Source organism: Acinonyx jubatus, chromosome F2, assembly GCF_027475565.1.
Source record: "Acinonyx jubatus isolate Ajub_Pintada_27869175 chromosome F2, VMU_Ajub_asm_v1.0, whole genome shotgun sequence".
NCBI lineage: Eukaryota > Metazoa > Chordata > Mammalia > Carnivora > Felidae > Acinonyx > Acinonyx jubatus.
This window is the reverse complement of record NC_069394.1, coordinates 35,962,651-35,989,763: the sequence shown is the minus strand read 5'-3', so window position 1 is coordinate 35,989,763 and position 27,113 is coordinate 35,962,651. Positions and strand designations below refer to the sequence as shown.

General features: G+C 49.1%; 1 long non-coding RNA gene across 2 annotated transcripts; it reads right to left on the bottom strand.

Moving 5' to 3' along the window:
- Nucleotides 1-281: 281 nt before the first annotated feature.
- On the bottom strand, nucleotides 282-24,953 carry LOC106980055 (uncharacterized). Of its 2 annotated transcripts, XR_001431011.3 has the most exons (7): nucleotides 24,583-24,953; nucleotides 20,208-20,305; nucleotides 17,550-17,775; nucleotides 16,353-16,642; nucleotides 12,631-12,789; nucleotides 7,440-7,559; nucleotides 282-2,370 (listed from the first exon to the last, which is right to left on the bottom strand). It is a non-coding gene; the product is annotated as an uncharacterized LOC106980055 (long non-coding RNA). The 2 variants fall into 2 exon arrangements; XR_003421729.2 differs by lacking the exon at nucleotides 24,583-24,953 and having other exon boundaries at nucleotides 20,208-21,085.
- Between the last annotated feature and the right edge of the window lie 2,160 nt (nucleotides 24,954-27,113).

Here is a 27,113-nt window from a genome sequence, read left to right as displayed (position 1 = left end):
TAGAAAAGGGAATATGGTAAGTGCTATTCAGAACAAGTGGATAAGCACCAGTGAGGATTCCATGTGTCCCTCCAATCATCTTTCGTTTCAAAAAAAAAAAAAAAGCGGGGGCGCCTGGGTGGCTCAGTCGGTTAAGCGTCCGACTTCGGCTCTGGTCATGATCTCACGGTTTGTGAGTTCGGGCCCCGCATCGGGCTCTGTGCTGACAGCTCAGAGCCTGGAGCCTGCTTCGGATTCAGTGTCTCTCTCTCTCTTCTCTCTGCTCCTCCCCTGCTCATGCTCTGTCCGTCCCTGTCTCAAAAATACATAAAACATTAAAAAAAATTTTTTTTTGAATTAAAAAAAAAAGTGCCTTCCCACAAGAGCTCCTCAACCTGAAGATAAGTGAGTAAAGGAAAAGAGAGGTCAAAAGTTGAAGGAAATGGAAATTTGGGTTTCAGTTTGAATCGAAATACCGTGTAGTCAGTACCTACGGGTGACAGTGTTGTTAGAAGATTATCCTGGAGTGAATTCAAGAGGTGACCTATGAGATCAGTCATCTGTGGGCGGGACAAAGAGTCAGTGAATAAGCAGCTCCAGGGAATGAAGAACCTGTAATCCCCGTCCAGGCAGCCAAGAGACCAGCCAGGCATTGTCCCAGCGATGCAATAACCTGTCACTTGCGGTGGCTAAGACACCTGAAGAAAAGACCCCATCAAGCCCAAATCCTATCCATTAGGGAAAATGGCTGAAGCAAAACATGCTGACAATTAATTGTATCAACCAAGATGACGTGTAACCAGTTTTATTTAATTAGATGATACATACAATTTTCCCCTGGTCGATCCTCTTAGATCTTTGAGGGAATTGCTGTCTCATCCCAAATGCGTCTGGTGTGTTGTCGATCAAGATTCCTGGTCACTGGAGTGGCTTGTACCCCAGCCCTCCGCAACAGTGATCAGAATAAGAAGGACGAGCAGGGGTAGGGGTGAGGGGGCGCCTGGGTGGCTCCGTCGGTTAATCATCGGACTCTTGTTTGCAGCTAAGGTCGGCTCAGGTCATGATCTCACATTGTGTGAGTTCGAGCCTGGAATTGGGCTCTGAGCTGACAGCTGGAGATTTTCTCTCTCTCTCTCTCTCTCTCTCTCTGTCTCTCCCTCCCTCCCTCTGCCGCTCCCCTGATCTTTCTCTCTCTCAAAAATAAATAAATAAATAAATAAATAAATAAATAGAAAGAAAGAAAAGAGGACCAGCAGGAGACGGATGAAGCAGGACAAATCCTCTGACATGCAGAATGCAGATACCGAAAGATGCTTTGTTAATTGCTTCTTTTTTTTTCTATCGAGACTATGATAGGAGGGTAGACATCTGAGGCCATGGCGGAACGAGCTTTCTGTAGAATGGAACCCGGCAGAGAGAAGCAAGTCTGATGAAGAGATCATCTGCACAGCGGTTCTCAGCCTTGTCCGCACGCTGGGATCCCCTGAGCTTTACATCCGCTGATGTCCGGGTCCGACCCCAGAAATTTTTAGTTAATTGGTCTGAGTGCAGCCTGGGCCTCGGAGACTTTAAAAAAAAACAAAAACCCTCTGGGTGGTTCTTACAGGGAGCCAGAAGCCACAACCTCTCATCTAGAAGCTCCCCATCCCATCCTCAGGGGCTTGACTCAACAGCTCTTCCCGATTCGGTACCCCATCTCGGGGCCCGCGGCTGCCAATGACTTTTCTTTGTTTGCTTGGATTAGTTGGAATTGAATTTCTAGCGTTCTCGGCCGAGAGATCCAAGCAAAAAACTAAAAAGACTCTAATCACAACTAGCACCATTCAACATCAAGGATGTGTGAGGCAGTTTGCAATGCTTTTCTTACATTAACTCATTTAATTTAATCCCCATGTCCCCAGAGTCAGAAAACTATTATGGCCCCCATTTGACAGATGAGGAAATGAGACCTCAAAAGATGAAGTGATTTGCCTAAATGGACACAGCCTATAAAAACAGAGGTGGAATGTGAACCCAGAGACTTCCTTAACCACCACACTTCAAGGTAGAACCAAGAAAGGGGGCAAATTCTCTACATAAAGCCCAGAAAGGGGACCTCCCAACAGCCAGAATATGAACACTTATCAGGAAGACGCTTTTGGTTGTCGTAAGAGAAAAGGCCCAACTGCACCGGCTTGCACAATTATTTAACATATCGAAGGAACGGAGATGGGGCAGAATGGAGGTTGGCTGACCGAGGGGCTCATTCTGAGCCACCGGACACCCCAGTTCTCGCCACCTGTCCCCTCCGCTCGCCGTGATGGCCTCTTCCTCAGGCCGGCCGTCCTCAAACTCGCCGATGGTTGCAGGCCCGCAGACATCGTTTCCTCAGCCCGTAACTTGCCTGTTGAACTCTGGTAAATGGGTGGAAAGAGGAGGTAGCTTTTTAAGATCAGACTCCTTTAAAAAAGCACCTTTGCCCATAGGAAGAGTGAGTATCAGACTCCTCCTAGAGCATATTGGAGTCATCTTCTCCATGATTCCAAACCATCCTTTTTATTTCCTGAGCCTGGCTTGGACCTTGGCATTCTCGCAGGCAGCGAGATCTGCTACTTGGGCTCTGCTGTCTCTTTTCATTGGGCAGAAACACCTCGCGCCAGAGGCCTCCAGTCGAATTCGTCTCCCGCTTCGTCACGGGGAAGGGGAATGGAGGGGGCATCAGGACGTGCTGGGTCTGCGGCTCTCAGCCAGGGTGCTGAAGCAGCCGGGAGGGGTGCATTTTCGGTGGTCAGGAGGATTCAGGGAGGGCCATGACCGTTAGCACGTCGAGCCGGAAAGGCCAGGGGTGGTGAACTCCCTGCAGTGTGTGAGACAAGCCCATGCTTGTGAGCTACGTGATTTCTGAACATCTCATTGAACGTTCCCACGGGGTGGGGGGGGGGAACCTGTTCAAAATCATCTGAGCTAAAACCTACTTCTCTTTTATCTATGCACCCAAAGCATTTTAAAAATACCTCGTATTTTCCAGGAGAGCAACGACCGCGTATGTCAAAGGAACACCGTGCTCGGTTTTGTTCAGAACTTTTCCAGGAGTCGTTCGCTGCCTTAGAAAAATCACATGAGCAATGCCAACGCCATTCATGGAATTCGAGTCTCCACTACAACAAGCCTGTGTGGGCCTGCACGGGGAGCTGCCAGCCCAGAAGGATTCTGGGGAGGGACCCTAGCGCCTGGAACGTCGTTATTCATTTCTTCTAGCCATGGTCCTGCCCAGCACTTGCATGTTGCCATACGTCCTATTTTATTCTCAATTATTTTCCTCTTATTTTTTTTAAGTGCTTGTTAATGTATTTTGGGAGGGAGGGAGAGAAGCAGGAAGAGAGGGAAAGAGAGAATCCCAAGCGGGCTCTGAGCTGTTAGCGCGCTGCCGGTCTCGGGGCCCAATCTCACGAGCCGTGAGATCACGACCTGAGCTGAAATCCAGAGTCAGACGCTTCACCAACAGAGCCACCCAGGTGGCCTGATTATTTTCCTTTTCTTTCTTGATTTTTTAAAATGTATTTATTTACTTTGAGAGAGTGCAAGAGTGAATGGGGGAGGGGGAGAGGGAGAGAGGGAGAGAGAGAGAGAGGGAGTGAATCCCAAGCAGGCTGCATGCTATCAGCCCAGCGCCCAACACTGGGCTCGATCCCACAAACTGTGAAATCATGACCTGAGCCAAAATCGAGAGTCGGACGCTCAACTGACTGAACCACCCAGGCACCCCCAGCTCCAATTATTTTCCTTTTAAATTCTACTTGGCAACTTAGATCAGGCAGTTGGCTTATCAACAAGAGAAACTGATTTCTCCTGGTTCTGGAGACTAGAAATCCAAGATTCAGGAGGCAGCATGATCAGGTTCTGATGAGGGTGGATGGTCATTTTTTCTTTGTACCCTTATAACGCAGAGAGGGACAGTGAACTCTCGGGGGTCTTTTCGAGGGGCACTAATCCCATCCCAGAGAGCTCCACCCTCACGGCCAATTACCTCCCCAAGGCCCCACCTCCTAACACCATCACATTTGGGGTTAGGACTTCAACCTATGAATTTGGGGGGGGACACATTTAAGGCATAACACTTTGTAATATGGTTAGTGAATTTTTGGAAGTTATACGTATAGATAGACTGTATCATCTATAGATTTCATTTCCGTGTAGTACAGAGGAAGCTGTAAAAACATTTGCCGTAAAAAGAGGGTTGTTGGATCTAACAATGAGAGCCGCTATTCAGAGCGGTCAAGATGCACCTGTGGCACCAAGCATGGGACTCGCCTCCTTGACACCCAGGCCTCCACAGAGGAGGGTGGAACCTGGACAAAGCGAGGTTCCTTTGGGAAGAAAGAAGTGGGGCTGGGCCGCGGAGCAGGAAGAACGCTGTCCCACTGACCAAACCTACTTGTCCTGCCCTCTACTCCAGCGTCACCCAGCAACCCCCTGATGACCGATGTGGCCTCCTGGCTGCTTGGATACTGGGAAGAATTGGCAGGGGGTGGCTCCCCGTGCTGGTGACTAGGGTCCCCGAAAAGGAGCACCCTCGGTCAGGACAGATACACTGACAATCTGATTGATGCATCATTTCCTATGAGTTTGGTTACATCAGTCCAGGGCTGCCAAACTGATGGGTTCTGGGTGTGGTGACAAAGTGGCATTCTGGGATTGGCAATGCTGGCGGGGGGCAGGGGGAGGGCGGTGTGGGGCAGGGGGAATAAGCCCGCTGCTGGGCACTGTCACCTTGAACGCCTTTCTGGGTGGCTTCCTAGCTTGTGCTGGCTGCGCAACCTGTAAGCTAATGAAATGTCACACGGGGCCTAGCACGGAAGAACCAAGTAAAGGGAGCTACCCTGTTTGGGGGCTGGGATTGGGGGCCACGGAGACAGCTACCTACCTTTCCACGAGTCCCTCCCCGTGGTGGGGCTTCCACTGGGTACCTGTGTGTCCCTCACAGCTTTAGACTTCTCTCCCAACGTCAGGGTGCAGTCTCTGAGCCCAGTCCTTCCCTGGGGGTAGGAGAGGGAGCCAACCTCACACAAGCTCCCACTCAGGGACTCACCCCCCAGAGGTGCCATCAGGGAAGTCCCGCTGTACTCACTGAGGAGACAGGAAGGCCGAGGGGTTTGTGTCCTGCTGTGGGCAGGACTTCCTGCTCAGGTTCCTTCCAAATAAATCATTCTGCTTTTGCACCTTAAAAGTGAAGCAGAGGGGCACCTGGGCGGCCCAGTTGGTTAAGCATCTTACTTCGGCTCAAGTCATGATCTCACCATTTGTGGGTTTCAGCCCCGCGTTGGGCTCTGTGCTGACGGCTCGGAGCCTGGAGCCTGGAGCCTGCTTCGGATTCTGTGTCTCCCTGTCCCTCTGTCTCTCAAAAATTCATTGATTAATTAATTTTTAAACAAGTGAAACAGAGCAAGCTCCTCAGGCGAAACCACAGTTAAGTGGGCGGTGGGAGAGCATTTAAAACAAGCACCAACACATGAAAACCAATCAAAATATTAAAAGCACGTGGGGTATCTGGGCGGCTCACTCGGTTAAGCACCCGACTCAATTTCAGCTCAGGTCATGATCTCATGATTTGTGGGTTCCAGCCCTGCATCAGGCTCTGTGCTGACAGCTTGGAGCCTGCTTGAGATTCTCTCTCTCTCTCTCTCTCTCTCTCTCTCTCTCTCTCTGTCTCTCTCCCTGCCCCTCCTCTACTCACTCACACACTCTCTCTCTCTCAAAAATAAGTAAACCTAAAGAAATATTAAAAGCATTAAAAATTTCATGAACCCAAGTCATAGGTCGGTAAGGCCATCAGCTTTCCACCTTTATGAGAAAAGACTGTGGGGGAGGGGTCCTTTCTTTCTTTCCATTTCTAAAGGGTGCAGGGTTCAGCATCATGCATGGAGAACTCCAGAAAACCAGGACTCTTTGTTTTTTAATTTTTTTTTAATGTTTACTTATTTTTGAGAGAGAGAGACAAAGTGGAGTTGGGGAGGTACAGAGAGAGAGGGAGACACAGAATCCGAAGCAGGCTCCGGGCTCCGAGCTGTCAGCACAGAGCCCGACGTGGGGCTGGAATTCACAAACCGTGAGATCATGACCTGAGCTGAGATCTGACGCCCAACTGACTGAGCCACCCAGGTGCCCCTGGAAAAGCAGGACCCTTAAACTCGAAGATGGTTTATGTTCCCCACAGACCTGAGGGCCTAGGACCACTCCAGCTATACAAGGTGCCTGGGGGCCACAGGCCCAGGGGTGCTGGCAGTCCTGAGAGTGGAGATATGGTTCTAGCTCCCCGGGGCTACAGCAGCCATCACCGTGAGGCCAGAAAGCGTGGCTGAGGGGTGCTTGCGATTACCAGGACAGCGCCTTCCCTCAGCCTGATGTGCGGCCCAGCATGGCGACCATGGGACTTGCTCTTGACCGTCCATTTGACACATACTGATTACTGAGTGTCTATTCCATGTCAAGCACTGTTCCGAGTGCTCAGGATCGGTGTGGCTGAGGTCAAAATGGAGTGGGGTGGGCCTCAGCAGCTACCGCTTATAGAGGACATCTTTTGTTTCTTTGTGCTTTTTTATATATCAAAGGGGTTTGTGTTGCCTTTAAAGTCAGGGAAAAGGCTATTAAAGTAAGTTATTAGAGATCATTTTTGAATAAATGTCCACAAGGAAAATAAACGTGCATAGGAAATACCAGGTAATTCCAGATCCGCAATAACAGTGGACTTTGGACTCCCGGGAGGCCTTAGGGGGTGTGGTCAGAAAGCCAACACCAGAGGATTCTGGAGGGCTTGATTCTGAGCTGCTGTTGTTGGAGAAATCCTGTCCTTGAGAGTGTCCTTCCTGGGGGAGGGGGGCGGCTATGTCTGCGGTCCCAAACAATGGAATGTTAAAGGTGCCAAAGATGGACCAGGCCAAAGGTGCAGAAGAGACCCCTGAGGAAGGCGAGCACTGTGTCCATCTGACCACCATCTTATCATGGCCTATAGCACCCAGGCTGTTACCACCTAGGAGGCACTCAACGCGTTACTGAACACATAGCTGTTGGGCAAAGCTTCGTGGATATGGTGACCTGGTAACCGGAGCCTTGAGAGAAGCCTCTGCTCATTGCATCTCTTCAACTTGCCTTTGTTTCTCCCTCGGTAACGGCAGGAACCAGTAGGTGCTCTCTGACCACTGCTAACTTTGCTCTCGTCACATTCACCATGTGACCTTGCGTTTTCAGCCTTCCCACGGTGGTCCTTGGTTTAACTTTGTCCTATGTCGTTTAAACCTGCTCTTTCCTCATCGACTTCTGCTTTAAAAGGCCATGTCCTCTTCTGTCCTCACAAAGATGCAAACACAGTTTTCTAAAATTCTCTTCTGGTTCCCGCAGTACATTGTTTTCAGAAATACTTTGCCCTTCCTCGAGATTTCAGGATAACGGTGCGTTTCCTTTATATGAAGTATTCTAGAACTTACCCTGCAACGAAGAGTGATCTGTCCGGGTCTACTGATTGCCAAAAGATGCAGTGTGGCTTCCTCTTGGCACCCCTCACTGCCCGTCTGGATGTTGGTGGAATCCATTCCTCGGGTCTTCAACTGAAAGAGAGTATAATGTGCACAGCTAGGTGCAATTTCTAATATCCAGAAAGTAGTTACTCCCTTAGTCCCGCTTCGTAAGGTTGAGTCAGAATGTTCTCCTGCATCTAGTATCTGGTTTGTCGACATTCTGAATACATGAAGTGTGCGCGTGCGCGCACACACACACACACACACACACAACCATAGTCCCCAGAATGTACTGTTACCAGAATTCTTCCTGTATCTGTCATCCCCAAAGGTACCCCATGTGCTGGACTACACTCTCCCAGGGCACAACTGCCATAAACTATGCCCACCCACCCGCTGCCATCATGTATACATGTACACAGCTTTCCACTTACTGTTTTCTGGGAATATATTTATTAAACTGGGACTTGCAGTGTCTAAATAAATGCAGAAAGCGAGAGCTTACTGTTAGTAAGCTTGGGAAGAAAAGAATGAAGTTCTGTCTTGAAGCAAAGAACCTGAGTAATTGAAGAATGGATTCTTGACGTTTTGGGCAAGCCAGACCTTGGGCCTCTAGGCCAAAGGACAAAAATCTAGAGAGAAATAAAATGTCCAGCTTCCTTCTTTGGCATTATAGGCCTACATCGCTTGACATCATGGAGTAGGTCCTGTGCCCGACTTTGAGTCTCAAGTCGGCCGTATAAGACTTAGAATTACCCTAAATTTCCTCCAAATTCAGGCAGTGGATTTTCCAATTGTCTTAACTTATGGTGGGATTATGAACGCTTACTGTTTTGTGCATCCTGAATACGTATGTTAGTAGAAAGTTAAAAGGCTATATTAGGTATTGGTAAGCAAATTCCATTTCAAACGAGAAACTCTGAGGTATTTATTACATCTGCATTCATTCAACTAATATTTATTGTGTACAGATCATGTGCCTGGCACAATGGTAGACACTGATAGTGAAAACCCAGCCCCTGCCCTCTTGAAGGTTAGAGTCTAGAAGGTGTTTCAGACTCTGAGGAATTGTAATACAATATGATCAATTCTTCACGATGACATACAAGGAGGTTCTACCCTACCCTTCACTCTGGTCCGTGAACCAGGCATCGTGGGAGAAAACCCTGCGATGAGGCGCTGGGGCTCAGTATTGAAGGGTCTTGAATGTTGTGCTAATAAGTTTGGATTTGGATGGGGAGTCACTGAGGAACGTGGTGCAAGGGAGTGAGTGGCCGGTTTGAAGCTGGGATTTAGGACGTCACTCCAGTAGCCAAGTAAGGGGTTGACTGAGACGGGAGAGGAATGGAGCAGAAAGGCCACTCCAAGAAGCTGGCCCAGTCGTTCAGTGCAGATTGCAGCGCTGAGCCCTTGAATTCAGTGTGAGAGCAGCGGAAACAGAGGGGAGGCAGACAAGTTCAAGTTCAAGAATCTGGTGATCAGCTGCACGTGGCAGTGAGGAGCGGCAGCACTGGGGATGACACAAAGGGACTAGGTCCCTGGAAGATGGGGGGTGTCGGCACCCAAGCAGGAAATCCAGGAGCACAAGCAGGACTGGGAAGAAATGGATAGTGTGGCTTTGGACTTGAGAAGAAAGCACCCACCTCTCTACTCTTTCCTTCACACACTTATTCACTGTGTGAACTCCATTCTGAAGTTCCAACACATGAGGCGTTGAAAAGTTCTACAAAGAAAAGCCCGAATAAACCACTTGAAGAAGATATTGATGAGATAATTAACCAATGTAATCATGCTAACTCATCACTTAATTTCATATGCTCTGGGGTCAAATGCGGTTAAGCTGGTGCTTTTCATCGTGGAAATGTCCTTCACTCCAAATGAAGCAATGAACTTGCTTTGTGCTCCCAAAGGATATTTGTGATTTTCTGTCTGGAGCCAGTCGGGGCAGAAATGTAGGGACCTTTGCCCAAATCACGAACAGTGTTAAATGTCAAGGCAGAAACAAGGCTCCAGAAATCTGATCATTTCGATTTACACATTAAAAAACAGTCGCTAATTTAAAGGGGGAGGATAAGAATAAACTTGCCTCTGCTTTAGATTTATTATAATCTGGTTCTATTCTCCAGTATTTGGGTTTCTGGTAAAATTCCTCTCTGATTTGCCCATCCCTTAGGTCTGTGGGTATAATAAAAGAGAAGTCACAGACTAGTTCTGATTAATTTCCATCATGAGAATCAACTCTTGATTTTCAGGGAGAGAGTAGAGAAGGAATGACATGGGTAATTAAAATCCACAGATAGCACAAACATCCAATTTAACCAACAATTTCAAATCCTCCTCCACTGATTTTTTTTTTTCCCACTAGAGGTGCCAAGTAGCAAGGCTCAGCCCAACTTCTGGGGCGAGATCTAACAAAATGTGAACGAACTCATGAGAAGGCAAGTAGGTGGGCGCAAGAAGAACAATGAGAAGTTGGGGGTTGCTGGCCTTTCTGAAATGGAAAACCGGCCACTCTTTCTCACCCTGTTGGTTTTCTTTAGAAGAATCACAATATCGGCACTGTCGGTTTCACGTGGGGGATGCCAGGCTGAATTCTTAGAAAGGCCAGCTCGCTGTTTGCCCATCGCCGAAAGCAGCTCACAGGCAGAGCACGTAAGATGGGTTTTTAGTGAGTATAGGCAGAATGAAGGGACAGAGCGGGGGCTCACCTCCCAGAGCGGAGGCCCTTGTCACTTGCCTCAAGCTTTAAACGCCACCAGTTTGAGCTTCTGCTATGACACAGACCCAACCCAGGCTGCAACTGCCAGCATTTTAGACTTCCTTAGTCCTGGCCCTTTCTGAACGCCTTCATCCGGCCTCTCATCTGCTTGCCATTCAAGGCTGCACATTCTCTAACTAGAATCAGACCTTACTTCTCACTACCCTCCAAATCACATACATCAACCTCTGCCCACATTTACACACTGGTGCTGGAGGGTGTCTGCCCTTCTCACCATCTCGTCTTTTCTCATGTCATTCCTTGAACCCCCAAACATAAGTATTTTTCAAGGTCTAGCCCTCCTGCGAAAGCTTCCCTGTTTCCCCAAGTTCAAAGTGATCAGCACTGTGTTAGTATGTCTTTTATGACACTTAACCACATTATGCTTTCATTATATCACACTAGCTTATGTGCCCTGTGACTGTAATGTTCTCAGAAATGTGGATCATGACCCACTAGTGAGTTTTGAAATCACTGTGTTGGGTCATGACCTGAATTTTTAAAGATTAAGTAGAAAAAAAAATAGAACATTTTAGAGTGCATTACACATAAACATATTTCTCACTTTGGTTTATGACCAAAAAGCTTGAAAGTCACTGCCTCACATAGTTAAGACATTTTCAGCTTCTATGAAACAGAAAGCCTTGAACCAACCAGTTTAAATAACAAAGGATTGGGGCGCCTGGGTGGCGCAGTCGGTTAAGCGTCCGACTTCAGCCAGGTCACGATCTCGCGGTCCGTGAGTTCGAGCCCCGCGTCGGGCTCTGGGCTGATGGCTCAGAGCCTGGAGCCTGTTTCTGATTCTGTGTCTCCCTCTCTCTCTGCCCCTCCCCCGTTCATGCTCTGTCTCTCTCTGTCCCAAAAATAAATAAACATTGAAAAAAAAAATTTAAATAACAAAGGATTTATTATCTTACATAATGAGATGTCTAAAAGTGGAGGCAGCTCTGGGTTGGTTTATCATCGACTTATCAACAATCGAGGACTCAGATTTTCGCCATCTCTGTCATCCTTCCAGCTACCTCCCCTCACGTCTGCAGGATGGCTGCAGGAGTTCCTTGCATCATAACAACATCCAGAGGTCAAAAAAGGGAGCTACTAATTCTTTGGATCTTTTTTTTATCAGGAAAGAAATCTTTCTCAGAACCACCTTCCCCGCATCACGCGCAGCAGGACTCCTTTAATTCCTCGTTGAAATAAACTGACATAAAATGAATGCAGTGTCTAGCCGGGAGTGGCAAGGAAAACCAAAATTAGTTTAGATGAGGAGAAGAACACCTTCCCCGAGCACCTGTCCGGTCAGGAAGAAGGGGGAGATTGACGGATCTGAGGTAGGCAAGCAAAAGTATCTTCCAGCTCCATACAGAGTGCATTGGGGTAGGACCAGAGTCTCTTTCCCTTCACAGTCCCTGCCATGTGTACCGCTTCGCAAATCAAGACTGTCACCTCAATTTCCAGTGACAAATTAAACCAATCCCTTTGCCCCAAAGTATAAATATTCATGGGATGCACAGATCAAATATCCAACCTGAGATACTGGGAGGCATTCTGCAGGCATGAGTTGCCGACATAGAACTCACCAGGGGCTAGGATTTTTTTCGGTTTTCATTTTTTTACTGCCTTTCTAAACATGAAGGGCTAGATTAGCAACACTGTACGTCGTAATACCATTTAAATAATAAAATACATATTTGTCACAATGCAGATGGCAAGTGAAGAGCTCACAGATGGAAATGTGGCTCCTAAGAAGAGACGGTAAATGTGTGACGGTGGGTGTGGGGAGATGGCTGCATCGGGCTGGAGAGACATTACGTCATCCCAGATATGGGCTTTTTTTGGGAACCTGGCAGGATTACTGCTGAATCATTCAGCTAGGCAAATTATTGGCATGTTCGTTGGACAAAGGTCCCTGTAATTAAGCCCTTGTACCGCCACACTCTTTGGCATCTTTCTGCTGATGTTACCATTTAAGGGCAGCCTTGAAAACATGTATACGTGAAATAACCGTATCTACAAGAGTCAGTGGCTTTAGAGCATGGAGCCAGCACTCTTTGTCCTCTCTTGCACGCACACATATGTGCATGCATACACGACACACACACACGCACGCACCCCTCATCAGAGAAACCACGGGTTCAGAAAAATTTGAACTGCAGGGACGCCTTTTGCCTCTGAGATTCCGAGAATCCTTCTCTTTGCTGCTGTTACAAACGCCAAGATCCTCCCGTCTGCCCAGTAGGGAAGACTAGCCTTGTGAGTGTCTTGAAATTCCTTGAAAGATGGCCATGGTTGTGGAGTCACAGGGCAAAACTTGTCTCACCTGCTAGAACTTAGGAGGCTGGAGATGAATCTGGTTGTTCTAAGGGGGAGGCAATACACTTGCCTCTGCTACTAACTTATTACCTACGTGTGAGGCTGTGCTGGGTCTGCAGGCCTCAGGCCAGGTCCCGGCTCGGCCAGAGCTTGCTGGAAGTTCCACGCTCAGTTTCAGGGGCCTGGCTTAAGAAGGTCCTTGGCTAACCAGATGGTGTGCCGCCAGCCAGAACATGGGGTGTCCAGAGACTATGGGGAAACGACGGAGAAAGAACACAGTAGCAGTAAGTACCTTCGTTTAGGGCTTTCACAGACAAGTTTCCATTTGGTTTATTTTCTCTGCCAACCTGAGGAATGTACACGCATTTGAAAGAGGTTCTAGAGACCGTAGACCAGAGAGATGGACGTTGGTGCCCGGGAACATTCTTTTTTTTTTTTTTCTAATTCCCCAGGAACATTCTTACGTGGGTGATTTAACAGATGGCTTGGAACCTTGGAAAAGGAAGTGGCAATTACAGAGGGCCACATGGCCTCACCCTCGTTTCCTTTCTGTCGCATGACCCATAACTGACAATAAGAGCTAAAACATATAGAGTGCTTCCTGTGTGCCTGGCTGGATGCTGTGTTTCAATGCATTTAAGCTTCTCAAAAACCATGTAGCGGATGCTATTATTATCTCACTGTCTAGATGAGGAAACTAAGCCTTAGAGAGAGAAGAACCTTTTTTCTGTTGGTGGCTGTTCCTCATTTTCCCCCTAGCCCTCCAAAAGGCCATCTCATTCCCACTCTTCGGGACTCACTCGGATGCTCCGAGCAAGGCTTTCCCTGCCCGCTCGTCACTCAAAGTAGTCCACCCCAACTTCAGGTCCACTGTCACACTCCCCCCGTTCATTGCCTTCGGAGGACATATTAGAGACTTGTTTACTTACTGATGGGCTTTTTTCTTTTCAGTCTCTACCATTCCCTCAGATATAAGCTTGTGAGGCAGAGACCCCATCCCTCCCGATTACCCTATGGTAATGTCGAGCAGGGTGGCTGGAATATAATAGGTACTCACTAAAAATTTGAATGAGTGGATGAGTAGCATGTATGAGTGAATGAGTATGATTCGTCAAGGGGATTTGGACATGAGTTTGTCTCACGCCAGGGACCAAGTTTTCAGCCCCTGCTCACGTGTTTACTCACTCATCCCTTCAATAGCGTTCATTAAATTATCAACAGGTGCCAGGTACTGAGGTTGGTGCTGGAGAATCAAGAGAGTAAGACAAGTCTCTGTCCTTGAAAATCTCATGTAAGAAGGGTGATGGTGGTAGTTTGGAGGGGTGAGGAAGTGGGTTTATAAAAAAGCACAAATAAAAATGTAATTTGATATGTCTTATAATAGAGTTAAGTACAAAATGACACAGCGAGAAAGAGAGGAGACCACCTAAATGCCCCTGCCAAACTTGGAAGACTTCTACAGGGCAGGTGACTTTGAACCTGAACTTGAAAGAGGACTCCGGGGGTGTCTGGATGGCTCAGAAGATTTTGGCTCGGGTCGTGATCGTACAATTCGTGAGTTGGAGCCCCGTGTCGGGCTCTGCACTGACGGTGTGGAGCCTGCTTGGGATTCTCCGTCTCCCCCTCTCTCTCTGCCCCTCCTGCACTCTCTCTCAAAATAAATAAATAAACTTTAAAAACAAAAAACAAAAAAGAAAGAAAGAGGATTTCGGACTATTGGGGAGGAAAGCGCACGTGCAGAGGCAAAAAGGAGAGAACTCATGGATCTATCTGGGGAGCGGAACGGAACTTGTCCCCAAACCTACACCTACACTGAGTCATATTTTGCCCATGGTGCCCAGCTGTTGGGAGGGTCACTGGCCAATTGACCCCTTGGTGAAGCCATCAAGGAGGACAAGTGCACCTGATGTGGGGGTGGGGGGTGGGAGGGCACCAGGAGGTGCATCTGAGTGGTCTCAAAGGTGCCCTCTGACACTTAAGAGTAACACGACCCCAAGGCCTGTCTCTCAGAGGAAGGCACCAAAAGGCAGAGCCAGAAACAGCCACATTCCTGCCCCTAATACGGGGGATTTCCTAACAAAAGGGCTAACTATAACCGCTGTGTAGTTTTCAAAACCTCTTCTCAAATATGATCTCATTTGATCCTCTAACAGCCTGCTAGATCTGTTCTGAAGTTCAGTAACACCATTTATTATTTATTGGATCAACAGCTATGGAGCACCAGGGCCCAGCCTGACCGGGGCAATGCAAGTGGGAACCGCACAGCTTCTGGCTCCAAAGCGGCCACATGCAAAGAGACACGACAGCACAGAGTAAAAGGTGTGACCCCACCCAGCATGGAGGGAAGAGAGTTAGCCGAGGGCCCGCAAGAGCAGAGAATACTGAGTCAGCCAGTCCTGGGCCCAAATTCTTGCCCTGCACCCACTTGCTTGTAAGACCTTGGGCAATGAAATAAGATCATTAAAAAGAAATTAAATGAAATAATACATGTGTACCCGTTAGGTTATAGTCTAGCCACTAAAACAATGACTCTTACGTAAACAATCGCTTTAACAAGATGGAAATTGACTTCTCTTTCACATCAACATCCAGCCAGAGACTGTGGCTCTGCTCCAGGAAGTCACCTGTCCCAGGCTCTTTCCACCTGGTTACTCTGCCAGTTGTAGGGGTTGACCTCATGCACCTGGTCCAATACGGCTCCTCACCACAAGTGATGCTGTGTTTCGATGCAGTTTGATACGGAGCTAAAACGGGGTCGCCAAGACCTGGTCCTTTCGGTGTGGCTTCTCCCCTCTCCTCTAGATGAGGGCTGTGCTCTCCTATCCGGGTGGTAGGGGGGTTTGGGTGGCTCCAGACTTCATGGGCTGAGAGCTTTATGTCCACTGTGCCCCTTCTAGGAGCTGAATGTAAATCTTGGACCTGACTCTCAGCAACCCGCACCAATCCTATTGGCCAAGGGTGTGGGAGAAGTTGGTGAGCCAAGGCGAATTAGGGCCCCCTCACAACGGCATGGCTGAGAATGGGGGAGAGATGAGCCCACACACAAAACTCACCTTACCGCTTTACCAGGAGAAGGATGGATGGATACAAGGTGGTGGGGAAAAAAAATCCCTCACTCCTTCCTTCAATCAGTTATATGTACTTCTAGGGTATATAATCCATAGCAGTGGTCTTTGAACTGTACCCTAAAGGCCACAGTTTTGATTATGCCCCTAACAGGTGCATTTATTTTTTGTAAGTATACACGCGTGCGGGTGGCACCCCACTGTCCATGCTTCCTTCAATAGCATTCCCCGATAGGCACGTTTAGCATTCCCTAATAGATGACGTTTCGTAGGATCCTTTGCAGCTCGCAAAGTCATGTGACAAAATGCTAGGTAAATGCTAAATGCGGACAGTACAGTTTCCAGGAAGTGTCCTCACGGGAGGCACATGTGATTCTTCCTTTCTTTCTCCTTGCCGCCTAGAACGTGAACAGGACGGCTTGGCCATGAGCAACAGCCTTGGATAGTGAAGTGGCAGCTGCCTGTTGAGAATGTTGGAGCAACCAGGAAACACAGCTCACCAGCCGAGCGGCCTGCCTCCGGAGTCCATTTACCTGAGGGGCAAATTAACTTGTCTCCTGCTGAAGCTCCTGTCGTTTTGGCTATGCTCTTCTTTCTTAATCTCAGCCCAAACTGATCCTACTGGACACAATTATGTACGTTATGATACATGTACCAAAGCAGATTCAAAAAAAAAAAAAGTTCTGCATTTTGTACCCCATTGGATAGAGTCTCACACCCCTTTGGGCTGCATCCCTGCCCCCTTACTTTTGGTCTCCTCGGTCTTTGCCCTGCGGTGCTCCGTAAGGTCAGTGACGTGCGGGAAGCTGTCTGCTTCTTCTCCCGGAATACACTTTGCTCTTTGAGGCAGGGGTCCCGAAGCGAGTCCTCGGAACCAACCTAGCACAGTTGGGCCAGCATCCCTCCCAGGCCTTGCCTTTTGCTGCCTGCCGACTCTTCCGGGTCTGTTTCCATCATCTAGACTTTGTTTTTGCCTCGGGGAAAGAAAGCACGCCAGCCAGTCTGGTGGAATTGACAAGATGCGATGTAACCTGAACCTAAAGAAGTAGGCAACTGTGACCGTCAGGGAAAGAAAGACGTGCGCTCGCAGCCCGTGCTGTTGCTAAGGTGCACCCACTCACTGACCAACTTCTCAGAGCACGGGCTCGCGCTAACTTGCTAACATGGCCTGGTTCTGTGGGGAAGGAGGGGGTGGGGGCAGGAGGCAGAGAGCTTTGTTTTTGGAGAGCTTCCTCCAGGCCCCAGACCTCCTCTGCCCCGGAAGGCAATGGCCAGGCGCCAGGACTGCCCCGCCACGGCAGAGACTGGTGGAATATACCCACTTCCATGACTCCAAGTCTGAGGCTCTGCGGACCCCCTTCACGGTCGGGGCTGGGAAAGCAGACCCTGCCTGGTGTGTGGACGATCCGGGTGAGTCCATGCTCCCTGCCACCACCCCCTGGAGGCATCGCTGTCTTGATTGTATCACGGCTTCGAAATTCCCTGACTCATGCCATCCTCAGATTTTTTTAAAAAGAGCTTATTCAAGGGGTGTAGGCTGCATGCTCCACCCGTTCCCACTCAACACAGCTATTTAATTACAGCACCCATGTGTGTGTGTGTGTGTGTGTGTGTGTGTGTGTGTGTGAGGAGTCAGGGAAAGGAGGCGTTGGGGAGGGGCAGAGGGGCTCCTGGACCAGAAGGAGAAGCCCTTGAAGGAGGCTTGTGCTGATCCCATTATGAAAGGGAAATACTGCTGCTCAGAGAAAGGCTGGCCCTTCACCCCAGAGCTGGGCAGGTCAGAAATGAGGAAGACTTCTGGGGCCGTGCGGGTCGGCTAAGAAAAAGCCACCGATGTGGGGGAGGGATGCTCCCCCCCACCCCTGCTCCTCGGCTCCCACTGTTCTCCTACACCGCTAGGTAGCCAGGCTGCCACGTGACTTGCTAGTAACCATGGCAACGAACCCGGTTCCTCCGTGGAGCGTGTGGCGAGAAATCCCACAGAAAGATGACAGGGGTGCGGGACGTCGTGTGGTACCCAAGGGCAGGGGAAGCCAGCTCCGTCGCGGCCGGGGCAACTGTTGCCGTCGTTGTCGTGGAGGAAATAGCAGGGGCTTGTTCTCTTCTGAGCTCGAGACGCTGGCCGTTTTCTCCTTCTGACACTTGCCTCCCTGATCTTGGAACGCGGTTTCTGGAGATGAAAGACAAAAATAGCTCTCTCTGAAGGAGAGGATGCTAATGCACGCCGTGCTTTCAGACATGGGCTTCTTGCTGTCAGGCGTCCACCTCCAGTACGCGGAGCCTTGGGCCAGGTTCCTCTCACTGTCCCTGACCACAGCGACAGCCCCGGGGAAGCCGACACGCTGCCGGCAGCCAGAAGCCCCAAGAGGCGGTCTGGGGCCTGGAAGACCGCAGGGCGGTGCGCGGAGGACAGGCCAACCCGACTGCGGGCCCTCGCCACTCCCCTGCTCACAGGCACAGCTGGAGGAAGTGGCTCACATATTCCTTGTTGCTGACAAGGACATAATGACAGTTTGGGGAAACACATATTGTTAAGTGATCCGGCCTCCCACAGCCAACGTGGGAGCGCAGGGCGGCCCCTTCTGGGGGGCGAAGACCTGCCTCTGCGGAGGCCGGCTGGCAGGTGCTGCCTCCTTAGTGGGATGCCCCTGACTCAGCCAGTTACTGCCTGTGTGACCTTGAACCAGTCACTTAGTTTCCTTGGATGCTAGTTGCTCTCTCCATCTTTAAAAGAGGCACGGTAATATTTGCGTGGCCAGGCCCACTGGGTTTGTGTCACAGTCATGCTTGAAAATTCCCTACCAGATATCATCATCCTTTTCCTTAGTTGTAGAAGTATTCATTCTTAAAGGGTTCTGAAAGTTGGAATGAGTCAGCAATTAGGTCGAAAGTGACGTTAGTGCAAAGCTACAGAAATGACCGTGATGGGGTTTGTAGATAACATTTAATGAGTGCAAAGCAAATTGCCTGTTGCATTTAAATCCTAACAACACCCCTACTGGTATGACGGTTTCCGTTTCACAAATGAGGCCCAAATTCACATAGCTGGTGGTAGAGTCAGGATTCAAGTCCCGGGGAGTCTGATTCCCAAGCCAGGATCTTAACAGCCACAGGGGCCTGTGCTGGGGTGGGTCCACTGATGCATTCTCCATGCTCCTGGAGTTGAGTTACCAGGTGGTTTCCTGGGGGTTCACAGAACAGCATGGGGGCGGTGTGTGTATGTATGTGGGTGTGTTCACAAAGCAGCCTGGGTGTGTGTGTGCATGTGTATATTCATAGAGTAGCATGGGGTGTGTGTGTGTGTGTGCGTGTGTTCACAGAGCAGCATGGGGTGTGTGTGTGTGTGTGTGTGTGTGTGTGTGTGTGTGGTATGTGTATGTGTTTATAAAGACTGGACTGCCTTCCTTCCTCATCTGGGAGTTCCCCATTTGTCCCATGCTGACATGACTATCTCTTAGGGTCCTCGCAGAAGCTTCCAGAACAGCCCAGAATGCTGCCGTCTGCCCTAGTCTCAATGGAAGCACAATTAGTGGGCATGGGAGGCCAGACAAATGGAGTCACATGCCGCTGTCACAGAGACAGAGGAGCAGAGTGGGCAGGTTAAAAGCTAGACAGCAGGGGTTGCCTCACGTAGTGCTGGCTAGCCTAGTTACAATGGTCACTCCTGACTCTTCTCATCCTACCCGTGGCCTGGAAAGCCCACCCCTCTGACCGGCCGGGGTGCATTTGGCACCGGGGATCACGCCCCCTCTCCCCCGCCACCACCCACCCTGCAGGCAGAAGCAGAGGCCAGGGTATTTATGGTCCTGGCTCCCTCCCTCCTGGGATGCTGTGGGTTGGCTGCTCCTCTTATTTTGGGGGGTGATAAGGACTCTGCCGCCGCCAGCCCTGGGGTGCTTACCCTATTCCCTGCCGACTCCTTAAACCCTGCTCACCCTTTTACAAAATTCCTTTCATTAAACTCTTCTCAGTTCCCCGGCTTGAGAACACTAACCTGTCCCTTCTGGGAGCCTGCCTGATACAGCGGGAGGAGGGTACCTCCCACCCACAACTGTTAGGGGTATTAAATGGGCCAGTAGGCGTCAGTGAGCCAGCATGTGCTCCAAGCGAGTCAGCAGGTGAAGGGGTGTCAGTGCCCCTCCCCAGGGCATCTGCAGTCACCCTGCCCAGGGCTACAGCGTGGCTCGCAAAAGCCCGGACGGTGGCGCGGGCCTGGGTGGGGTGACTCTTCTTCCCCAAGCCTTGGCTGGTTTGCAACAGGAAACCGTGCCTACTAAAGAAATTGAAGATGGTGGGGTTTTTTTGTTTTTTTTAAATGGGAAAAGGAAACAAAACATTAAGGTCATTGAAGGCACAAATGCAGGGTCAGATAAGCAGATAATGATTACTCATTTATCCTAAAAATATTGATTGAGCACCTGCCACCTGCACAAGATTTAGCAATTAATAACATAGGCCTGGCCTCATTTTCTCATACAGCTTACATTCCAGTAGAGGAAACGCACTGTTAAGCAGAGGGCACTAAGCATTCTTTTCTCTTCTACTGGTGAGGGAAAAGGGGCTTTTGGCGGTGAGGAAAGTGCCTTTTAATTGAGTACTTACCACGTGCCAGGCACCATGCAAGGCGTTCCATTTATATCATCTCACTTAATTGCACAACACGGGAGAGGTCGACCTATCTCCTTTTTGCAGTGAGGAAGCTGAAACCCAGAAGATGTTACATGATTTACCAAAGTCAGTGACCATTCAAAAAAAAAAACCCCACCGTTTATTAAGCACCTACTGTATGTATGCCTTGTCTTATCCCTGCTTTTCAAGAATGTGTAGATAGTAGGAGAGATAGGCACCTGAACAGATACTCCTCAAACAGTGGGTTGTGTGTGGTGATCATAGAGATATGCTCAGGGCATTATGGAAACACTCAGGAGGGATCCTCAACCCCTCATGAAATGTCAGGAAAGGCTTAGGGAGGGCAGCCTTGAGGACGTGAAGCCTCATTCGATTTTTAAAGGTAAACTGGTAACGGCCAGGTTGGGGTACAGTGGTAGGGGGAGAAGAAAGCCACGCAGGAAGAGGGAGTGCCAGAAGCAAAAACAGACAGACAGACAAACAGACAAAAACCAGGTTGCAGCGAAGGGGTTGTGGGTAGGGGCCAGGTCCCCGCAGAATTTTATTTGGTAACAAGAAATGTGGGCTGCCAGTCCCATAGCTCACCCTCTAGGTTAAGGAGCTCAAACAGGGCAGTCACGTGGCTAGCTCTGGATTTAGATAGATCACTCTGGCTATCACGTGGAGGACAAACTTGAGGTGGACAAGAGAGGGAGCAGAGACTTTTTAGGAGGCCACCAGTAGTCATCAAGCCAAGAGATCATAAGACTCCAAAGGAGGTCAGAGGTCCAAGGGATGGAGAAGGCCATCGTTTGGAGAACTACTTTAAAAACCTCAGAATGTAATGACTGCCTGGTGTTGAGATACCTGAGTTGGGGGAAGGGGGGAGAGAGGGAGAGAGGGAGAGACAGAGAGAGACAGAGAGAGAGAGACTCCCTTCTGGTCCAGAAGAAAAACAAACTTGGAAGGCTTGGTGGCTGCTGTCTTGTCTGAGACCTTTTGCGTCTCTCATTCCACTTTATTTTGATTACAGACCCCAAGGAGTGGGGCCATGATCTGAGCTGGGTGTGTCAAATTTGCTCTCGGGAGCTTGAATCTGGGCAGTGGCCTTGTTCAGGCTACCAGACGCCAGGCTGTCCAGTGATTCCCTTGATTCTAGGAACCATCTTGCAATCCTTCCAATTAGTCTCTTCCGTGCACCGGCAAGTCAGGGTCAGTCCCTGTTGCTTGCAGCCAAAGAGCCCTGATGGGGAGATGAATTCAGCCCTGGACCTGGCGGATCTCAGGCCCACGCGACACCCATGTGAGGACCAGCACCTCCAGGAAATAGAAGTCAGAGGGGAAACGTCTGGGCTGGAGTTATCGGCATGTAGATCATGGAAATCATGGCCGACACTAAGAAAGAATCAGTGCCGAGAGGGTGTGGGGGAGAGAACACCGGTGGGCGGAGGGAGACGTCACGGACAACAAGCAAAGGCTGCGAGGAGGAAGAAACAAGAACTTGAATGTTCAGAGAGAGACCAGGAGAACTAGGAGAGGCTTGATTTCATAGAAACCAAGGGAAGAAAAGTTTGAAGGATGAACAGTTGAGGATTTCACGTACAAAGGCCAGTGCCCTTTGAACTTGACAAGAAGTTTGTTGATGACCCATAGGGTAGGATCCCTAGAGGGACAGGTGGGAGGAATAAGCCAGGCTGCCTGCGGAGAAGTGAGGAAGAGGAGGTCAATGGCTCTGGGAGTCTTATGGGAGGTTAGTTATGAGAAAGGAGAGGGTGGTGGGTGGGGGCAAGGTCACAGCAGGGTTTATGTCAGTGGCTCCGGTGCTCCTTTGAGTCAAAACCTGCTCCCCTGTGCCTGAGAGAATGGGGCTTTGGCTGGCGGAAGTGATCCCAGCAGAGCATTCTTTGCAGGGGTGGTTTTGCCTGAGGGTCTGTGCATCCCTGGGGCAGAAGAGCATTTGGAAAACTGATAAAGTCCATAGCTGGTAGGTATCTTGTGCCGACTTCCTGCCTGACTTTGTTCTGAGACGGCCAAAACAGCAACTAAAGGAAGAAAGAGAGGCAAAAAAAGAGGAAACTCTCTGTTGGCTCTTTTGGATTCCATCTAAAAATCTCCCTGCCCACCACCCCCAAATTTAGGGGGTGAGGAGAATGCTCAAACCATGTCTGAGAAATTAGTATTAGAATGACACTGACTACCCTCGTGTTAGTTGATGAGTGTGTTCCTACAAGGAAGGCCTGGCTTGGCAGGTGCACTGTGCTAATGCTTCACATAGACTTTTTCTTTAGATAGTTACTGGCAAAGGATGGCAATAGAATTGAGCCGATGACAAGATTTTTTTTTTTTTCAAAAATCATTTAAAAGAATTCTTGAAATTATAAAATTTGTATACGGTCATCGAAGAAGGTCTGGAAAATCCGCAAAGACCTAAAATAGCCAGGAGTCCCACCATAGTAATACCTTCTTGGCCTATTTTCTTCTAGTCTTTTATTTCTAGTAGCAGGTCCAATATTGATAGCTGTTATGATGGCCGAGCCACTAATGTCCGTTGCAAGGCTGATCTCAGGAGTGACTGTAGGACAGACAGCAGGACCCTATCTGTAGTGTGTGAGGGGATGAGGGAAAGATGAAAAATGCAGGGGGAAAAAAACCCATCGGCTGGTCAGATGTCTGTCATAGCACAGGTGTGCCTTGTGGTAAGAAACCTAATGCCCTACTGCGAATTTCCATGTCGGGGTATCACTCTTATTTTAGTTGTGATGGCAGATTGGGTTATTGGTCCCTAGTCTTTGTTCCTCCCATCATGTGACCCTTCCAGCACCAGAAGAGTTGACTGATAGTTCCGTGCCCCATTGTCTTTGGACTTAGCCACATGACTTGCTTTGGCTAATAGAAATTAGTGGAAGTGGTGTGAGCAGGGGTTTTAAATATGCCTTCATGGCTTGGCTTAGTCTCTTGCATTTCTGCCACCTGTCACAAGATGAAGTTGCCTGGATAGCCTCTCGGAATGAGGAGACACTTGGAACAGACCTGAATACAACTGGCAGCTTGGAGCCACACTTTGCTAGTTTCATTTACCCAGGAGAGTCATAGCCCCCTGCACGCCCATAAGCAATAAGTAAATGCCTATTGTTGTAATGCACTGAGATTATGGCATTGTTTGTTACACAGCATTTTAGTAGCAGACATCTGAAGGAAGCAACTACTATAATTGCTTGGATGTGAAGCTTCAGTAATATCTGACATCTGCATTTCCTTTATCCCCATAGTTATTTCTTGTCAAGTCCTCTTTACCTCCTTTGAATTCTCTTCCATATCTGTTCCCTGACTCCCTTTCCACTGCCATCATCCTTTAACACTTCCTACCTGGGTTCCTGCAATGGCTTCCTTAATGAACTTATTTCTTCCCCATCCAGGAGTGCAAGACTCAACCACCTTACAAAACCCCCTGCACCACAGGAAACCTCTGCTCAAAAGGCTGAGAAGGCTTCTCTTTATTTCAAAGTAGAAGCAGCCAGGCAACTCAGAGCTAAGTTTTAATAACCAGCCTCAACCTGGCGTTCTGATACAATTCTCTCCTCTGCTTTCCATAGCTCTCTTTTACAGCTGACCCTTGAACAATGGGGGGTCAGGTGTGCTGATCGCCCTGTGCAGTCAAAAATCCGTGTATAACTTTTGATCCCCTAAAAACGTAGCTACTAATAGCCTATTGTTGGCCAGAAGGCTTACCTGTGATAGAAACTGTCGATTAGCATCTATTTTCTATGTCACGTGTATTGTATTTTTTTTTTTTATAATTTAAAAAAAATTTTTTTTTTTTAACGTTTATTTATTTTTGGGACAGAGAGAGACAGAGCATGAACGGGGGAGGGTCAGAGAGAGGGAGACACAGAATCCGAAACAGGCTCCAGGCTCTGAGCCGTCAGCCCAGAGCCTGACGCGGGGCTCGAACTCACGGACCGCGAGATCGTGACCTGAGCCGAAGTCGGTCGCCCAACCGACTGAGCCACCCAGGCGCCCCTGTCACGTGTATTGTAAACCGTATTCTTACAATAAAGTAACCTTGAGAAAGGAAAATGTTATTAAGAAAATCATAAGGAAGAGAAAGTACATTTACGGTACTGCCCTGTATTTATTGAAAAAAAATCCTCATGCAAGGGGACCTGTGTAGTTCAAACCCCTGTTATGGCAGGTCAACTGTGATTTAGCCTCCTCATCCATTATTTAATGCAAAATAACAATAATAATAACGCTTACCCAACAGTTGTTGAATTGCTTACTATGATATCACTTAAGTGTTTTTCCTGTTGTACAGGTTAAGAGTAGATTCAACCAAGAGTAATCAAGGTCCCCCAAAATAGTGGCTTACCTAAGATAGTTGTTTCTCTCTCCTGTGAAAGTACAGAAGTAGGTGGCCAACGACTGGTCTAGTGGCTCTGTTCATGATCTCTTCAGGGACACAGGCTCCATCCAGCTCACAGCTCCATTATCCTTAAGAGTATTGGCCTCAGCGGGGCGCCTGGGTGGCGCAGTCAGTTAAGCGTCCGACTTCAGCCAGGTCACGATCTCGCGGTCCGTGAGTTCGAGCCCCGCGTCAGGCTCTGGGCTGATGGCTCGGAGCCTGGAGCCTGTTTCCGATTCTGTGTCTCCCTCTCTCTCTGCCCCTCCCCCGTTCGTGCTCTGTCTCTCTCTGTCCCAAAAATAAATAAAAACGTTGAAAAAAAAAATTAAAAAAAAAAAAAAAGAGTACTGGCCTCAGGGGTGCCTGGGGGGGCTCAGTCAGTCGAACGTTCGACTCCTGACTTCAGCTCAGGTCTTGCTCTCATGGCTCGTGAGTTTGAGCCCCGTGTCAGGCTCTGTGCTCACAGCGCAGAGCCTGCTTGGGCTTCTCTCTCTCTCTTCGCTCTCTCTACCCCTCCCCCACTGACACTCTCTCAAAATAAATACATAAACTTAAAAAAAAAAAAAAAAGACTCTTGGCCTCATTCTCGACATGGCAGGCAGAATGCTAGACATCACATCCACCATTCCAGGCAGCAGATTGGAAGAAGGACAAAAAAGAAAAACGGAGTAAAGAGTAGATACCAGCTGGCCTCTCCGGGTAGTGGCCACATAACATCTGCCTGTATCTCATTGGCCATACTTATAAGGCCAGATAGAGCTGCAAAGGAGGCTGGAAAGTATAGTCTTTATTCTGGGAGGCCACATGTCTAGCTCAAAATTGGGAGTCATTACTATGGAAAAGGAAGAAAGAGGGGTATGCGGGGGCAACAGCCTGTCTCAGATATATTCCCTTGCTGAATCCTCATGACAATCCTATGAGATGGATACTGTTCTTATGCTCATTTTACAGAGGGGAAAACTGAGGCACAGAAAGGGTGACTACCTTGGCCAAGGCCACACAGCAAGGGTGAACTCAGGCGCCCTGCTTTCAGAACCTGTGCTCTTCACCCCCATGCCACCCAACTTCCCTGGGAGTAAATCTGCCCACCTGACTCATGTGCTCCCTCAGCTAAGCTCCCTTCTGTCCCCTGCACCTCCCTCCAGGGCCCAGGTTCAGGCTCTGCCTGCTCCTGTTCTTCCCGATCTCCTCCTGGAAACCCTCCCCCTGTGCGGCATCATCGTCCTGGCTGACAATGCCCAAGAGGCAGAGAAACAGCCAATACAGCATCAGAATACATACTCCATCTAGGCAGTTCAGTATAGTAATTAAGAGCTTGGATTCTGGAATCCAGCAGAGTGAGGTTCGAATCCTATGTGACCTTGCCCAAGTCACTTGACCTTTCTGATCCCTCTTCTTTAAAAAGGGAGGTAGAGAGAACCTGACACATAGGACGATCGTGAGGGACAAATGAGATCATGCACCTAAGTCCCCAGGCCACCGCTTGGCACAAAGCAGGTGCTCAGTACAACAAAGCTGCTACGATTGCGCCGACATTATGCATGTCCTTGCCTTCCAGACGGGAATGTCTTAGACAGAGAGGGGAAGAAGGACCTTCGCTGGAGGCCCTTGCCAACTGTCTGCCTGTCCTCTCTTAGGGATCTGCAGGGGTTGCTTGTGTACTTCCATCTAGGGCTCCAACCCTTTAGACATGGCCCTGACCAACCGTTAGGAGTGACAAGCTCTGATTTCCTTGATTTGGAATACAACCTGGCCACCCTAGGGAATCTGGTTAGTGGGGGAAATGCTACTACTGAACAGATGCGAAATATCCCTCGTGAACAGAACACAGGGCATCAAGGTATCTGCCAAAGGGAATGATTTTTGTTGTTACACAAACATGTCCTATCAGAGCCCATATAAATCCAGAGAACAGGTGCATTTCCAGAACAGATTACCTACCTCTGGTGACCGAGGAAGGGGCAGGGGAAAACAGGCCACGTTATTTTAACATTCAGTAATGCTCTTACTGAACGTAAACAGAAATGAAAATCGGGACGGATGGAGAAAAAAACACTTGCTCATGAACAAAACGCCTTCTCAGGAACAGAGCTTCTTGTGATGCTCTTTGTTTTACCCAGAAAGAACCGGGTTCTATTCGTTGGGCTTGGGAAGATGCAGCAAAGCCCGTGCCCGACCACGGCAAAGGCAGAGCTTTCTGGAGACCCCCTCGCCCCCATTCTGAACCCCTCAGGAGGCCAGGCTCTGGTGCCCTCCAGCTCTGCCCTTCCCTGCCCCCAGCTGCCTGCCGGGAGGCACACACGTGGACAACCAAGCTGTGTTTCTCTCTTACTTCGTTCCTTCCAGTCCACTCTTTCTGCTCCCACCCTTATTTCCTCACGTCCGGGCTAGTATTGTCGTCTTCTGAACAGTTTCTAGGCTGCGAGTCTCCCTTACCTCTTCTCTCCACCCCACCTCCAATCACACAGCCACCAGTCAGAAAGGCTGACCTTTTGTAC